Raw genomic sequence first — 16,979 nt, forward strand, 5'->3', positions numbered from 1 at the left:
AATGATATGACTGTGGTGCTGGAGAAGACTCTGAGAGTCCCTTGGACTGCAAGGAGATCAAACCAGTCAATCCTAAAGGAAATCAACCCTGACTATTCATTATAAGGACTGATGCTAAAGCTGAAAATCCAATAACTTTGGCCAGTTGATGCAAAGAGCCTACTCACTGGAAAAGACCTTGATGGAGGGAAAGATTGAGGGCAGGAGCAAAAGGGGGCAACAGAGGATGAGATGGTTGGATGGCATCACCAACTCAATGAACATGAGTTTGAGCAAACTCCAGGAGATAGGGAAGGACAGGGAAGCCTGGTGTGCTGCAGTCCATGGCATCACAAAGAGTTGGACACAACTTGTGACTAAAAACAACAACAACAATTGAAATGACAGATCATAACAATCACAATTCAGTGCACATGCCTCTAAACTCCGGGCAGCCTGGGGCACCAGCCACGCACACATGATCCCCTGTACCCTCTGTAGATATCTAAATATAAGAGCTGTGTATCTGAGCTGCGCCTGCAAACCTGCAGAGACTGCAGGGTAATTATCTTCTGTCTTCAGGGGGAGCAGAGCATGAGCCCATTCTCTCTCCCTGCAACAAGAGTGTGCAAGAGCTGGATAGAAATTAGAAAAGATTGAGAAAAGAGAAAGAGTATCAAGACCACAGTTGGTTCATAGACGGCGAAGACCACAGCTAGGGCTGACCCAGTGGCAAAAAACCTGTTCAAGCAAAGATAAGAAAAATAATTTGCTGGGCACATTAATTTAGGTTGTGGGAGCTGAACTCTCCCTGGGTTGTCCACTGGATAAATGCTGTCAGGATATGCTGTGAGCTGTGCCAATGAGATGTAATAATTGAATTTGTTTTCATTTAATTTGGAGGGCCTTTAATTAAAAGCCAGGCTTGTGTGTGCTGAGAGATAAAGCCAGGCCTGTGGACACTGGGGGTGATTTGGGTGCTGGATGCAATAATTAATCATGAATTTAGAGGTCAGAAGACTGTCACTATCTTTGTGGAATCAGCACAGTGAGCTGGCTGTCCAACTGCAATAGATGCAGGAGTGGCGTCTTAAGGGAAACATGCGCTTAAGGGATTTCTTGAAAACTTCACCAGGATTACAGAGTGGCATAGAGGTTGATTTGCAGAATTCATTGGAGAAATAAATACATCCGTGATCACCTGATGGGGAACACCCTGGAGAAGTCTGGAGAAGCCGTAGTTCCTCAAAACTTTCACTTGATGTCTAAATGGTGTGGAATCCACGCTAAGGTTAGTCCGGCTGACCTTTGCTCGTCTTCTGACTACTAAGCAATCGATCCTCCCCCTTTAGGTCTCAGGTTCAACCCATCCACCTGAGTTCTTCAGGAAAACACAAACCAAGTTAGAAAGATGATTCTAAATTTGAGAATTAGCCACAGAATACATTCTGGGACATACAATTTATATTTCTAGATGTTGATTTTTTTGAATACAATTTCTACTAGCACTCAAAAAATCAGCATCTAGAATTAGTATCAGAAGACAGAGTTTGAATGAATGCCCAATATTAATCCAAGGAATTAGGATTAGAGGCTTAGCTAGAGTCATCAATCTTCAGATACAGTTGTATTTCATGATAGAAGGCAATCAGTTGAGGATTTTATGCTTACAGGTGAATTTGCTGTCCTGAAAAGTGACATTCTATTAGAGGCATGTTTTGTGCTAAAGAGAGCTGTATGTGGGGCCGTCCCTCAGCCTGCAGGGTGAGCTGGTGGAAGGAAGCTGTCCCATCCTGGGCACAGGGGACAGGGGCTGGGCCCACAGCTATTGGCCATCATCACCCTAGAAAATGCAGGCAGTGAGTGCCCCACTGCAAAAGATGGGCTGCCTTCAACAAACAGGCGGACAGGTCTGTGCCCAGGCATGCTTTGAGACTATGCTGCTTTCAGTTCCTCTGGCTCTCAGTTATAACTGCACCCTAGAGAAAGGCAGTTTCACAGGTTGGAGGCTTTCTTCATAGACGGGTAAAGAGGACTAGATCAGACGTTGTCCAACAGCATTACCTGGAGCACTTTTTATAATCTGTGAACTAACACTCTCCTGAGACCTCCTGGATCAGGATCTCGGGGCCTAACGCTCCTGGGAATGCACTCTCAGCCAGGAACCTGGATGAGACAAACCCCGGGTCCCTCCCACATATAAAGCCATGTTATTATGAAAAACTGTCTCTAGATACTGCACCCTGTGTGTGCCCAGCAGTCTGCTGTCCCAGGAAATAACCAGAGTCAGAAGACTGCAAACTTCAGTACAATCATCTCTCCGGGGGCTAAACAGCCTCTGGTACGTCTCCGCCAACCACGATACATCCTCTGTTGCTGTCTCGGTGCTGACCAGATCCGCCAACCAGAACCCCTGTGTGTCCCCAGAATGCATGGCAAAGAGAGACAGTCATTTACATATCCCTGAGCAAAGAACAGGCAGTCCTGAAGTCAACTCTGTGTTGCCGAGAAAGGATGTGGTCTATGGGGTCGCAAAGAGTCAGACACAACTGAGTGTGCACGTGTGCGTGCGTGCGCACACACACACACACACACACACACACACACACAACCAGTGAGAGCAGGGGTCTCTTTCCAGAAGAACATATCAATACATCCTGACATCCACTTCACAGGTGAGGAAACCAAGACAGAGAAACACAATTCCTCGCAGCTTTGGGCACTGTGCTTCCAGACCTGAGCGCTAACCTGCATCACAGAGGGTCACCCCCAGCTCTCATCCCAGTGCTGGTTAGTGGCCAAGCAGGAGGCTTAGAAAACTGGAGAGAGAAGCCAATGTGATAATTAGAGGAGAATTTTAAAAATCTTCGGGGTAAAGTGCTAAGAGGTTGGAATTGTCAATGAAAACATTTACTCCATAAATAAAAGCTAAAAGCACCTAGTTTCCCAGTGGGAATAAGGAGTTTAACATTTCCTGTAACATTAACTCTAAGCATCACAATCATGACCACCATGGAGCTCCTATTTGGTGACAGACACTCGGTGCCTTATGTGTATTGTGCCCTTCGGCTTCTCTGCCAATCACAAAGATACCATCATCCCTAATTTGCAGCTGATAAGACTGAGACCTAGATAGTCGTCCAAGACCCCATAGGTCTGAATGTCTCCTCTGCCTGTTCAGAACAAGGAATCTCATTTCTGCAGTTAACGTCTTAGCCAAGAAACAGCTGAGTGACCACTAGTCAGTGCAGACACAGACAGAAAAACTAGAATAGTCTGTCCTTGTGGGTCCTGCAGTCCAGGGTGGGAGAGACAAACAGAAAACTCAGTACCATCTGATGCCATCTGGAAAAAAGTTCTGTGTGCTATGGGAACACACAAGGAGGACAGACATCCACCTGCAGACATGGCCCAGGTACCAAGCCAAGGAAAGATGCCCTGGATGGTGCAGGAGGAGAAAGGACAAAGCAGAACAGCAGAGTACAGAGCCTGGAACAGCCTGGGTGGTGGGAACACAGGAGAGTGATGGGAGGTGAGGCAGGAGCCACCAGTAACTCCACAGCTCAGAGTATTTCCAGTTACATCCCGGGCATCCGGCACACAGACTGTAGAGCTGGCTCCCAGAGACGTGCAGCCACATCAGGACATGAGTTCTACCCAGGCTTGGCCTCACAAGTGTCCAAAATTCTCCTAAGAGTCTAAGATCCCCTCCACAGGGTCCCGGGAAGGATGTTTTTCAGGCAAGAGGGCTTGTGCTCTGACGTGTGTCTGTAGCTGGTGGGAGGGCCCCGCATGCCCCGCGTCTTTTTCTCTAGGTTATAATTGTTCCCTCAAGGAGGGCTGCAGAGTATGCTTTCCTTTCTCTTTCTCTCTGGGTCTATTTTGAGAACTGCTTTAGAAGTTTCAGGGTTTTGATTGCCTTTTTTTTTTCCTTGAGTGAAAGCACATGTTAAGAAAAAAAATGCCACTCTTACAAGTTCTTTTGATGTTGCTGGGAGACAAAGCAAGTCATATCAACTCTCCAAGTGGGTTTTAAGGGAGGAACATATTTTAAATAAATGCCTAAAACAGAAAGCCTCACTTGGAGATGTGTTGTACATTCGGATTCTCCTTCTCCCGCAAGGAAAGGCCTCTCTTGGGCCTGTAAGCAAGTAACTTAAGAGTTGCATTTAACTTCTAGAAATGACAGGACCACCCATCCCGAGGGTCTAGTCTGAGCGGCATCCACCAGGCACTGTCCCCAGAAGCCAACCCAGTGCTTCTCACCCTTTCCCCAAGCACTCTTATGTTCTCATCTTCCTCAGTGTAAGACAGCAGCACCCAGAAAACAGCCGTTCTGCAATACTAGTTGGGATTCACTTTCCCTGTACTTTTTCTTACCTGTATTCCAGGAAGGCCACCAAGCTTTAATGTCCTTGACTAAGGGGGAGGCTGGTGACTTGAGCCTGATGATCCAAGGACAAACACTTGCCCTTCCTTTTTAGGGGCCTAGGCTCATGAGGTGCCAAGGTGAGAGAAAGAGGGGTTGCCTTGGAAAAGGGAGGATGGGGGCAGCAGAGGGGGTGGGAGTTGCCCCAGCTACAGAGAGGACGGATGGCTCTGAATTCGTCGTTAAGTCAGACCTGTGTCCAGGAGGAGCCCCTGACAGGGCCCTGTGGACCTGGGTGGGTATCAGAGTGGCCGTGGGGGAGGCCAGACAGACTTCAGTTGCCAGAGCTCAGCCTGGAAGCAGCAGGACCACTGGACTGCAAAGGCCACAGAGGAATCTGTGATGGGGTCTCAGTGGTACCGAGTGGAAACATATACCATGGCTATGCAACTCTGCCTGGGACCCCGGGGACTGGAGGTGGAAGGTGGAGGATGGGTTGAGCAAGACCTTGACTGAATTTGCCATCAACTCAGGGAGACGCAGGCTCAAACTTGGATTTAGTGTGATTTGATTTTTTAAAGCATTTGTTGTGGGTTAGTCACTAAGTCGTGTCCGATTCTTTGTGACCCCATGGACAGTAGCCCGCAAGGCTCCTCAGTCCATGGGATTTCCCAGGCAAGAATACTAGAGTGAGCAGCCATTCCCTTCTCCAGGGTACCTTCCTGACCCAGGGATCAAACCTGGGTCTCCTGCATTGCAGGCAGTCTCCTGGATTCTTTACCAACTGAGCCACCAGGGAAGTATATGTGATATTTATTTCACGTCTGACCTTTCAGAGCAAGAGTCATAGCCATTCCTTAGCACTGACCATTTTTTTTTTAAAGGAATTGCTGAAGAGAAGTTTGATGGAAAAAACACAAAATCTCTGAGACCTCCTCTGAAAGCATCCTCAGTCATACCAGCACAGTCCCAGGACACAGCCCCTCAGACAACGGGTCCAGGACAAAGAAGAAAGTCGTGGCCAGGACAGAAAGCAGCTCAGCAGGCCCAGAATACTGGCTCCCACTTTCGGGGAGAAGTCCCCTGACCCTAGTCGTACACTGCTCCTGCACTCCAGGCCTGTCACCCATTAGTCTCAGGAGCACCCTGATGGCATTCTCAACAACTCAAAAGTTATTTCATGCACTCCTCACACCCAATCTGAGAGACAGGGTGTACACATTATCATCTCAGCTTTCCAAGGAAGAAGTGTGGGGCTCCGCCCATGGAGCCCAGGGTACAGCTCAACAATTCCCGAATGTGTCTATGCTTCTACAAAGAGCTGGCCTCCACCTTTACTGTAACCTCCTGCATTGCCTCTTAGTGGACCTCACCACTCACCTGGGATTCCATCCAAGCAGCTACCTAGTGACCAGTCCCCCAGATCTATCCTTTCGCCACTGACTCACTCGGGCCCCAGGAGGATACACGTGGCACATTCAGATAGGCTAATTGGAGGTGACTGTAATAGAGATGCCATCTGCAAAAAGAAGGGTGGGCTGTAGGAAACCCCAATGCATCATACGTGCTCCCTTGAATGTCACTCCAGATACAGTCCCCACCCCTGCCCTGAGACAGGAACACTTACTAGAAAGTGACCTGGGCAAAAGGAACGATTGGGAAGGCCCTTTGGAGGGCAGCTGTGATGCCAGGGTTGGCCCAGAGGAATCAGAAGAATTGACACCCAGACCTGATGCTCACTCTCCTCCCCACTGCTCGTTATTAGCTGCTGACCAGAGGATGGGAGTGTGAAGACACGGGTCCTGCAGGTCAGCACTCAGAAAGGTACCTGGTGACACCTTACCTCTATCTTCAACATTGACATGTCGGTTCACTGCATCATGGAACCCTTTTGTTTTTCAGGTTTTATATTTGAGAATTATTTCCTACAAATAAGAAATTGCTGCAACTGCCCTGGCAGTCCAGTGGTTGAGAATCTGCCTTCTAATGCAGGGGACCGGGTCAAGGACTAGGTTCCCAAAAGAGTCAGGACAATTGAGCCTGAAAGCTGCATCTAAGACCCAACAAAGCCAAATAAAGAGATAAGTATAAAAAATAAAAATAACAATTGTCTCATTACCAGCAGCCCAGCTTATAAGACAAGGAGAGAACACAGCAGTTACAGCCCCATCCACCCTTCACACACATTTCCCAGCAGATTTCGCTGCTGGTGTCTCATGGTTGTTTCAGCCTTGATCTTGCAAAGGAAGGGAGGTAAACGAATTTGGGGCCAAGTAGCCTGGAAGAGGGATGGAGAGTCTGAGTAGCTTTTTATTGAGTGACTACTGTACACAAGACACAACATTGCAAAAGTAGTCAATGTGACTTGCTTTGTTGTTGTTCAGTTGCTCTGTCACGTCCAACTCTTTGCAACCCCATGGACTATAGCACGCCAGGCTTCCCTGTCCTTCATTACTTCCCAAAGTTTGTTCAAACTCATGTCCATTGAGTCGATGATGCCATCCAACCATCTTACCCTTTGTTGCCCCCACTGCAAGCAGATTCTTTACCATCTGAGCCACCAGGCAAGCTAGCCTTGCTTTGAGGAGTGCCCAAAGGCTGTCTTTGGTCAAAACTATCTTCCCTTAAGGTTAAATCCCCTTCCTTTATCTTGGAGAATAAGCTATCTTTCAGAAGATGCGTTATTCACTGAGATCAGGCATGACCGAGAACTGCCACCAGGTAGAGCAGAGACAGTGACCTCCATCTGGGCAGGGGCCAGGGAGAAAGGAGAAGGGTGGCAAGTTTTAGGAGGATGTAGGCATGGGCTGGGCAGCGAGGTGGGGAAAATACTGAGCGTGGGTTGGAGTGAGGATGATGTGGGGGCTCTGAGGAACCAGGGTAAGACTGGACACCATGCCACAGGGTTGGGGAAGGAGGGTAAGAGCAGGGATGAGGGTTTACTGAAGCCCCAGGTCAGTGCTTCCAAGGCAGACCTGAGGCCAGGCTCCAGGAAGGAGCAAAGTTACCATCCCTCCCCATATGATCACCGTACATTCTGTGTCTGCAGGAAACTGAAGTTCCCTCCTGGGCCCCCGCCAGGCCTTCTGCCTGCTTCCACTCAAGCCTGGGGACGTGACCAGGATGAGAGCTGACTTTCTCCTGCTAGGACTGTGCTTAATTAAACATTTTAACTAAAACCCACAAGAGTGATGGCACCTGTCAGGGTGTGAAAGGAAAGCAAATACAGGTCCTTTCATCCCACCCTGTGGGTGGCCCAAGGACTTGCTGCCAAGGGAAGTGGGTCTTGAGAAGAGCAGCTTCAGTCATGGCCACGCAGCCTCTACACCGAGGATGAGCGGACAGGGAGGGCCCCTCCTTCTCCTTCTCCCCAGGCGCACATGTGTCGGCTTGGAAGCACGGGAACCACAAGACAGCAGGAACAGGACAGTCTGCACCTATTCTCTTCTGCGTGTCTCTCCTGCTGCAGTTCCTAACCCGGAACCGACTCCACACAAAGCAGTGGACACAGGCCCTGGACAAAGCATCTGAACCATCGAGACCAGAGTTCTAGTCTGCAAAAGCCTGCATCGCTTACAACGGGACTGCACATCCTAACACTTTGATCCAAAAATATCCTTGGCCAGCACAACCTTCTGAGGGATTTATCAAAATCATGTTGATAGCTTTTTTGAATTTAGCCCCAGGTTCTCAAAAATGTTGACACCACCATCCTGTGGTTTAGAAGGGGGGGGGGGGCGGGAGGCAGAACAAATAGGGGAAAATCCCACGCTCACTACATCACATTCAGACATTCTTCCATCCACGCGCCAAACTGAGACCCCCCCGCCGGGTGTTGTTGGTTGTAGACACGTGTCTGGGTCCTCAAACTTGGTAGTGGCTGAAATAAAGCAAAGACCAATGCCCTAAAATAAAGCCTGCTTCATATACAGTCTCCGACAAACTAATCCAGCCCTATGCATGTAGGATTCCATCTAACCCCACAGACTTTCTCACAAAGCCAATTTCCCAGGCTTACAGGACTCCCCAGGAACCCCGGCTAACAGCCTGGATTCACTGAGCATCAGTTCCCTGCTCTTGGCTGCCTCATCAGCATAGTGATTTAAACAGACTGTGTCATTTAAAAGTACTTCCTTTACTCCCCCAGGATTCTCTGTGCCTTCTACCCCTTGCTGGCAGTGACCTCCTGACCTTGGAGATGTGACTCCAGAGATGCAGGCCTAGATGCAGAAGCAGGGAGATGTCAGGTGTCGGTGGTGATCAGAGGCAAGGAGACGACTTGGTACCAGCATGGGGCATCTGCCCAATCAAACCTCCCTCAATAATCTCAGCAAGACAAGAATGTACATCTTCTAAGAATAGAAGGAGATGAGAACATATGAGTTACTCAGAGCCGTGCTTCCCCAACTTTAACATCCATATGAATAACTGGACATGCAGTTCAAATATCCACTTTCATTCTCTAGGTTTAGGATGCTGTCCAGAGTTTCCACATTTCGAATCACCCTTTGAGGGGCAGAAATTTGGAAAGAAATCTAGATGCAGGTACCAAGAGCCAAAACAGTGTAGCCAGCAATGAGGGTCAACAAGGGGCAAGAGACAGAAGGCCACAGCTGAGGCAGGCAGGACAAGAGCCACTCTGAAGGCCAGGCCTTGTCCATGGAACCTGTGAGTGTGTGGCCTTATGTGGCAAAGGGGACTTGCAGAGGTCAGTTAGCTAAGGATTCTGAGAGGGGGAGTTCTCCCTGACTCTTCAGGTGGGTCCAATGCAATAACAGGAATCCTTAATATCAGAGAACCTTTCCTGGTTGATCACAGGGCTGGCACAGAAGAAGCACCCGATGGCCCTTAGCCACTCTGAATGAGTGAGAAGGTGTTTCCTTCCTCAAGTCTCTACAGAAGAGCACCACCTGTATCTTCATTGTAACCATTGAGACCTACCAGACACCTGCCTGCAGAAATAAATGTGTTATTTTAAGCCACTGAATTTGAGGTAATAACCACCCACCTGATCATTATGCAACTATGAGAAAGTTTTCCTTTAGCTCCTAAATAAAATAAAAACTCATCTCCCACTCCTGGTCTCTTTCTGTAACTGATGGAACGTACACAGAAGCTGGGCAGTCTCTACAATCCCACTATGAACACAGTGGTCCTCCACCACCCCTTACCATTTTCTCACAGCTTCAACTTCTCAATGGGGATGAAAGTTTCTTTACACCCACCCTAGCTTAATTACCCACCCCACCCCTCCAGACTGTCCTGTTCAGACCTCACCTCCTCTAACACCTTTCATGTGAGTCAGGCGCCTGAAAAACTGTTTAATGCTGTTGTTCTAGTGTCTCTCTCTCTCTACCGTCATCATCTTCTTGACCCTGAGCTCCTTGAGAACCAGTTGCTTCGTCTTCCCCTCTATCTCCAGTTCCTAAAACAGCTTTCCAGCAATTTTCTTTTCATTGAAGTATAGTTAATGCACAATGTTGTGTTAGTTTCAAGTACACAGCAAAGTGATTTCATATATATATACATATATATGTATTCTTTTTCAGATTCTCTCCCATTATAGGTTATTACAAGATATGGAATATATTTTCCTGTGCTGTACAGTAGGTCCTTCAGTGTGCATCTACTAATCCCAAAGTCCTAATTTATCCCCCCATTTCCCCTTTGGTAACTATAAGTTTGTTCTCTATGTCTGTGAGTGTTTTGCAGATAAGCTCATTTGTGTCACATTTTAGACTCCACATATAATGATATCATAAGGCATTTGTCTTTCTCTGACTTCACTCAGTATGACAATCTCTAGGTCAATGTTGCTGCAAATGGCATTATTTCATTTTTTTCTATTATAGAGCAATATTCCACTGTACATTTATACCACATCTTCTTTACCCATTCCTCTGTTGATGGACACAGGTTGCTTCCATGTCCTGGCTATTATAAAGAGTGCTGCAGTGAACATCGGGGCGTATGTGTTTTAATTGAATGACCACCCACTCTTCCCCGTGACTACAATTTCAAACTGAGTTCTATCTCCCAAGAGACATCAAGGGAAACTCTCAAACCCACCCTTGGGAATTCACTTCACATGTGTCCACTGCACCAACAAGCAGGCGACCTGGGGCGGACTGCCTGAGGCAGGGGGAGGGCGGGACGGCAGGGCAGACACCAAGGAACCACAGACTCCGCCAGCAGTGACTTCACAGCCTGCTTCTCTGCTGCCAGCAGCGGGAGTGGTGTGGGGGGCGTGGAGGAAGGGCACAGAGGAACCACAGCAGGAAGAAATACATCAACCAAAAATGTTGATTAGCTATTCCATTAGAGCGCATATAAAGTATTAAAGGCATATGTGAAGGCACAATCAGTGTCAGGTGAGATGAATTAAGTTCTGCTGGCGAGCGAGTCTTGTCCCAGGTGTAGTCTCAGCTAGAAAAACATGTGTGAAGCCCGAGCTCTGTGTCAAGTGTGTATGTAGTTCACATTTGTGTCTGTAGACATAACTTGGAAAGGACCCCGTGTATGGGGAAGACAGACTCACAGCCCAGAGCTGTAGGGACGCTGACACAAGAGGGGCTGATGGGGCCGTGAGACAAGCCTGGCAGACACTGAAAGAAGCAGAAGCGAGGCATGTTGGGGTGAGGAGGAGAAGGCCAGAGGGTATCAAGAAGTACCCATACCTCCCACAGGGACAAGGCCTGTCTATGCGGGCCTCGGCCTCTCACCAGGTCTGCTGCAGTCTATGCTCTAAATGCCACCCCTAAACCCCACATTCTTCTTCCTAATATCTATGCTCTTAAAGTTACTTATGTCTGTCATCTCTGTACAATTAAAATATTGCATGAGGTAGGCTTCATGCATCTCTTCCAAGACTGCCCTCAGTGATATCAAGCGGGTAGCTTGAAAACTGTCCAAGTGAGGGTGTTCGTGAAAATCAGCTAACAGTACAAAACAAGCCTGATTTTGATTAGTTGCTTTGTTGATTGTCTAGACCTAAAAATTAATGGAGAAAAAGTTAATAACAGAGATTAAATTTAGCAGCCTGACAAGTCCGTAGCCATTACATTGAATAAAACAAATAACTGAGGAAATAGTCTTTGAGTGTTCAAAAGCTATTAGCTGATTCAGCAAAGAAGTTGCTTAAGTCATTGGCAACCAAAAGAAGTTCTGACCCACACCTCCACGGTTTCACTTTCACTGCATCCAATGTAAGTGAAAATAGCAACTGACGTCCACGTTGGAACCATCTTTGTTCATCATAGGTGGGTTATGGATAAATGAGTTTGGTATTCCCCAGAGATGGACTGTCTGTACTGAATTTACAATACAGAGTGTTATATACTCTTTATCTGCAACTAGTGAGACATCCTTTATGTCATTTGTTGTTCAGTCACTCAGTCATGTCTGACTGTTTGTGACCCCATGAACTGCAGCATGCCAGGCTTCCCTGTCCCTCACCATCTCCCGGAGTCTGCCCAAGTTCATGTCCATTGAATTGGTGATGCCATCCAACCATCTCATCCTCTGTCACCCTCTTCTCCTGCCCCCAATCTTTTCCAGCTTCAGGGTCTCTTCCAATGAGTCAGCTCTTTACATCAGGTGGCCAAAGTATTCGAGCTTTAGCTTCAGCATCAGTCCTTCCAATGAATATTCAGGGTTTATTTCCTACCAAATTGACTGATTTGCTCCCCTTGCTGTCTAAGAGACTCTCAAGAGTCTTCTCCAGCACCACAGTTTGAGAGCATCAGTTCTTTGGTGTTCAGCCTTATTTATGGTCCAACTCTCACATCCATACATGACTACTAGAAAAACCATAGCTTTGACTAGATGGACCTTTGTTGGTAAAGTGATGTCTCTGCTTTTTAATATGCTGTCTAGGTTTGTCATAGCTTTTCTTCCAAGGAGCAAGTGTCTTTTAATTTCATGGCTACAGTCACCGTCTACAATGATTTTGGTACCCAAGACCATAAAATCTGTCACTGTTTCCTTTTTTCCCCATCTATTTGCCATTTGATAATAATTATGTGTGGGTGTACACACTTTTGGGGGGAGGGTCAGAAGTCCATTTGTTAAACATTTATAAGCAAAACACTGGTCACAGATCTAAGAATACACCTGGAAGTCTGTGGCATAAAGTTCTTAGAATTAATTTTCAAGCCACGGATAAACTCCCCTTGGATAGACTACTGTTCCCTTCTGACTTTAGGTGTCCAGGACAGTACGCAGTTGGTTCTTTTAAATTAGCTCTTTGTTTACTACAATAACATGCATTCCATCTGTCAAATCTCGGTTTATTTTCATTTTTGTTTTTTTTCCTTTTGTTTATTTCTGCTTCTTTATAACTGTTAGTGATTTCTTTGTGACCTCATTGGTGTTAACAAACTCTCCTAATTTATATCCATCTGCAAACATCATTAATATGCTATTTACTCCCTCATTAACACTGAAACATTATCATTTATCATTATCTTCAGTAATGATCCTGGGATTGAGGGTATGGGAGCTTTCGAAAGTCTGGCTTCCAATCAGTAAGTTGAAAGCAGATGAATCTGGGAAGACCATGAATTGTCAGGTGCATGCCAAGGGCTTGGCAACTGGGTTTATAAAGTAGTGGAAGTCAGCATTCAAGGTGAAGTTCACCACTACCAACTCATCCTGTGTTAGCTGATACTAGAAGGAACATAGGGATACTTTACACCAAGATAATAGCCGTACATCCCAGTAGCCACAGTAAGTTCTATTTATGTGACTGTCCCATGAGCCTTGAAGCAAACCAATAAAAAGAATCACATTTTCTAGCTTTCTACACACTGTGCTTTTCTCCTCAGCCTCTGCACTCACGATAACAAACTATAGAGTTGGGATCGTTGGTTTAGCTACTTTATGTGGACAGAAAGACAATTTGAGAACTGGGAGCTATAACCCCACAACCCCTGAAAGTAAGGGCCCATCTATTCACCGTTACTTTACTCTTAGATCTAAATGAACCCTTTATTTATTGAAACCCGCCTTCCGTCTTGTGGAGTAAGAAGTAACTCAGATAAACACCCTGACAAACAGACCACAGCAATAAAAATGGTCCTTAATGCTGTGGATAGAGATCAATTTGGGGTCTTGCAGCTGAGACCCCAGGCACCATGGGGCAGACACAAGCATCCTCGCTATAACCTGTCCATGTTCCTGGCCCACAGAAACTGAGAGGAACCAGAATTATTTTTGGTTTAAGCTCAGATTTTGGGGGGAGTTTGTAATGAGGAATAGATAACAAATACAGCTCCCTCTAACCAAAAATATACCATGTCTGCAGCAGTGTTGACTGCGGTAGAGCTAAGCAGGAGGACTAAATTATCATGACTGAGCAACCACATAAGATGTTCATGTTTAGTAATATCGGACACACACATGAACCCAGAGTCCAAACAAGTTAGGACCTTTATAACAATCCATCCATAGCCACTCTGCAGCCCCATCCCTTCTCTCTCACTGTCCAAGGAAACCAATCATTTCCTTGCTTTCTTTTCTGTATATGACTATAGATCATGTGCTACAATTTGTAATTTACTTTTTCCAGCTGATATTATATTGGTACAATTCATCCATGCCCTCCACCACATTCATTTGACTGTTGCATTCAACCCTGCTGTGTGGATAAACCGCAGTGGAGCCCTTCCCCTGACAATGGGTGCCTGTTTTCAGGTGGTGTGTTGTGAACGGTGCTGTCTAAACCCTTGGACCATTTCCACTGTTGTGCACGTGTGAGACTTTGCTCAGGTATAGATCGAGGGGTAGAATCACCCCGTCAATTTAACAACATCTTCATAGAAAAGTTTTCTATGTTTAAAAAAAGAATAGCCTGTGGTTAAACATACTCAGCCATGTTTTCTACAGTTTCATCTTTTTGTATCAAGCCATTTAATCACTCTGAGGTTTATTTTTTTTTTTGACCATATGAGGTAGGGATCTAATTTTTATATTTTTCTTACCAAATATTTTAATTTTAAATGTTTGAACTGATTTGTCATGACATACGTCTCACATCAAATTTCCACACATGCGTAGGTCTATTCCATTGGTCAGCCTGACTATCAGTGTGCCAATACTACTGTTTTAATTACTATTCTTTTCTAACTAATCTTGATATTATGTAGGACAAGTTTTTCATTATGGTGAATCTCTTTCAATTATATTATTTATGCAAACAAACAGATTTTTAGAAAAACCTTATCAAGATCCATTAAATACCATGCTGACATTTAATTGTGTTGAATTTCTAGGTGAGTTTGTGGAGAATTGACATTTATGTGACATTACCTTATTATCCATGGACATGGTGTATTTTCGCAATTATTTAAGTCTTCTTTAATATTTCTAGATAAAATTTATGGCTTTTATCCCTTAGAGAGCATGCATATCTTTTCATATATTTATTTATAGATATTTGGTCTTCTCTGATACTATGGTAAATGGATTCTTCTTTTAAATTATGTTTTCTACTTTTTAGCCACTGGTGTGCAAAAAGATGAATGGCTTTCTGTATTTTATCTTTATATCCAGCTAACTCAACATTCAAAATACTCAGCATTCAAAAAATGAAGATCATGGCATCTGGTCCCAACACTTCATGGCAAATAGGTGGGAAAGCAATGGAAACAGTGACAGACTTTATTTTGGGGGGCTCCAAAATCACTGCAGAGGTTGACTGCAGTCATGTAATTAAAAGATGCTTGCTCCTTGGAAGAAAAGTTATGACAAACCTAGACAGCAAGTTAAAAAGCACAGACAAAGGTCCGTCCAGTCAAAGCTATGGTTTTTCCAGTAGTCATGTATGGATGTGAGAGTTGGACCATAAAGAAGGCTGAACACCAAAGAACTGATGCTTTTGAACTGTGGTATTGGAGAAGATTCTTGAGAGTCCCCTGGTCTGCAAGGAAATCAGTCCTGAATATTCATTGGAAGGACTCATGCTGAAGCTCCAATATTTTGGCCACCTGATGCAAAGGCCCAGATTATCACAATGGTGTGATCACTCACCTAGAGCTAGATATCCTGGAATGTGAAGCCAAGTGGGCCTTAGGAAGCATCACTACGAACAGCGCAGGTGGAGGTGGTGGAATTCCAGTTGAGCTATTTCAAATCCTGAAAGATGATGCTGTGAAAGTGCTGCACTCAATATGCCAGCAAATTTGGAAAACTCAGCAGCGGCCACAGAACTGGAAAATATTAGTTTTCATTCCAATCCCAAAGAAAGGCAATGCCAAATAATGCTCAAACTACTGCACAATTGCACTCATCTCACACACTAGTAAAGTAATGCTCAAAATTCTCCAAGCCAGGCTTCAGCAATACGTGAACAGTGAACTTCCAAATGTTCAACCTCGATTTAGAAAAGGCAGAGGAACCAGAGATTAAATTACCAACATCTGCTGCATCATCGAAAAAGCAAAAGAATTCCAGAAAAACATCTATTTCTGCTTTATTGACTATGTCAAAGCCTTTGACTGTGTGGATCACAATAAACTGTGGAAAATTCTGAAAGACATGGGAATAACAGACCATCTGACCTGCCTCTTGAGAAACCTGTACGCAGATCAGGAAACAACAGTTAGAGCTGGATATGGAAAAACAGACTGGTTCCAAATCGGGAAAGGACTACGTCAAGGCTGTGTATTGTCACCCTGCTTATTTAACTTATATGCAGAGTACATCATGAGACATGCTGAGCTGGATGAAGCACAAGCTGGAATCAAGATTGCTAGGAGAAATACCAATAACTTCAGATATGCAGATGACACCACCCTTATGGCAGAAAGTGAAGAAGAACTAAAGAGCCTCTTGATGAAAGTGAAAGAGGAGAGTGAAAAAGTTGGCTTAAAGCTCAACATTCAGAAAACTAAGATCATGGCATCTGGTCCCATCACTTCATGGCAAATAGATGGGGAGTCAGTGGAAACAGTGGCTAACTTTATTTTGAGGCGCTCCAAATCACTGCTGGTGGTGACTGCAGCCATGAAATTAAAAGATGCTTACTCCTTGGAAGGAAGGTTACAGTCAACCTAGACAGCATATTAAAAAGCAGAGACATTACTTTGCCAACAAAGGTCCGTCTAGTCAAAGCTATGGTTTTTCCAGTGGTCATGTATGGATGTGAGAGTTGGACCTTAAAGAAAGCTAAGTGCCGAAGAATTGATGCTTTTGAACTGTGGTGTTGGAGAAGACTCTTGAGAGTCTCTTGGACTACAAGGAGATCCAACCAGTCCATCCTAAAGGAGATCAGTCCTAAGTGTTCATTGGAAGGACTGATGTTGAAGCTGAAACTCCAATACTTTGGCTGGCTGATGCGAAGAACTGACTCATTGGAAAAGACCCTGATGCTGGGACAGATTGAAGGCAGGAGGAGAAGAGGACAACAGAGGATGAGAAGGTTGGATGGCATCACTGACTCAGTGGACATGAGTTTGGGCAAACTCCGGGAGTTGGTGATGGACAGGGAGGCCTGGCATGCTGCAGTCCATGGGGTCGCAAAGAGCCAGACGTGACTGAACGACTGAACTGAACTTGAACTGAACTGATGCGAAGAACTGACTCATTGGAAAAGACCCTGATGCTGGGACAGATTGAAGGCAGGAGGAGAAGA

The 16,979-nt window shown here is 45.5% G+C and overlaps 1 long non-coding RNA gene across 1 annotated transcript in view; it reads right to left on the reverse strand.

The window, feature by feature from the left end:
- Positions 1–8,700, reverse strand: part of LOC145524900 (uncharacterized) — a 116,231-nt gene extending 107,531 nt beyond the window's left edge. The window contains exon 1 of the long non-coding RNA XR_014067935.1: positions 8,540–8,700. This is a non-coding gene — a long non-coding RNA (uncharacterized LOC145524900). The remainder of the gene's footprint in view (positions 1–8,539) is intronic.
- Positions 8,701–16,979: the final 8,279 nt, after the last annotated feature.

Source organism: Giraffa tippelskirchi, chromosome 10 (genome assembly GCF_054371585.1).
Source record: "Giraffa tippelskirchi isolate mGirTip1 chromosome 10, T2T-mGirTip1v1.2.pri, whole genome shotgun sequence".
In the NCBI taxonomy this organism is placed as follows: domain Eukaryota; kingdom Metazoa; phylum Chordata; class Mammalia; order Artiodactyla; family Giraffidae; genus Giraffa; species Giraffa tippelskirchi.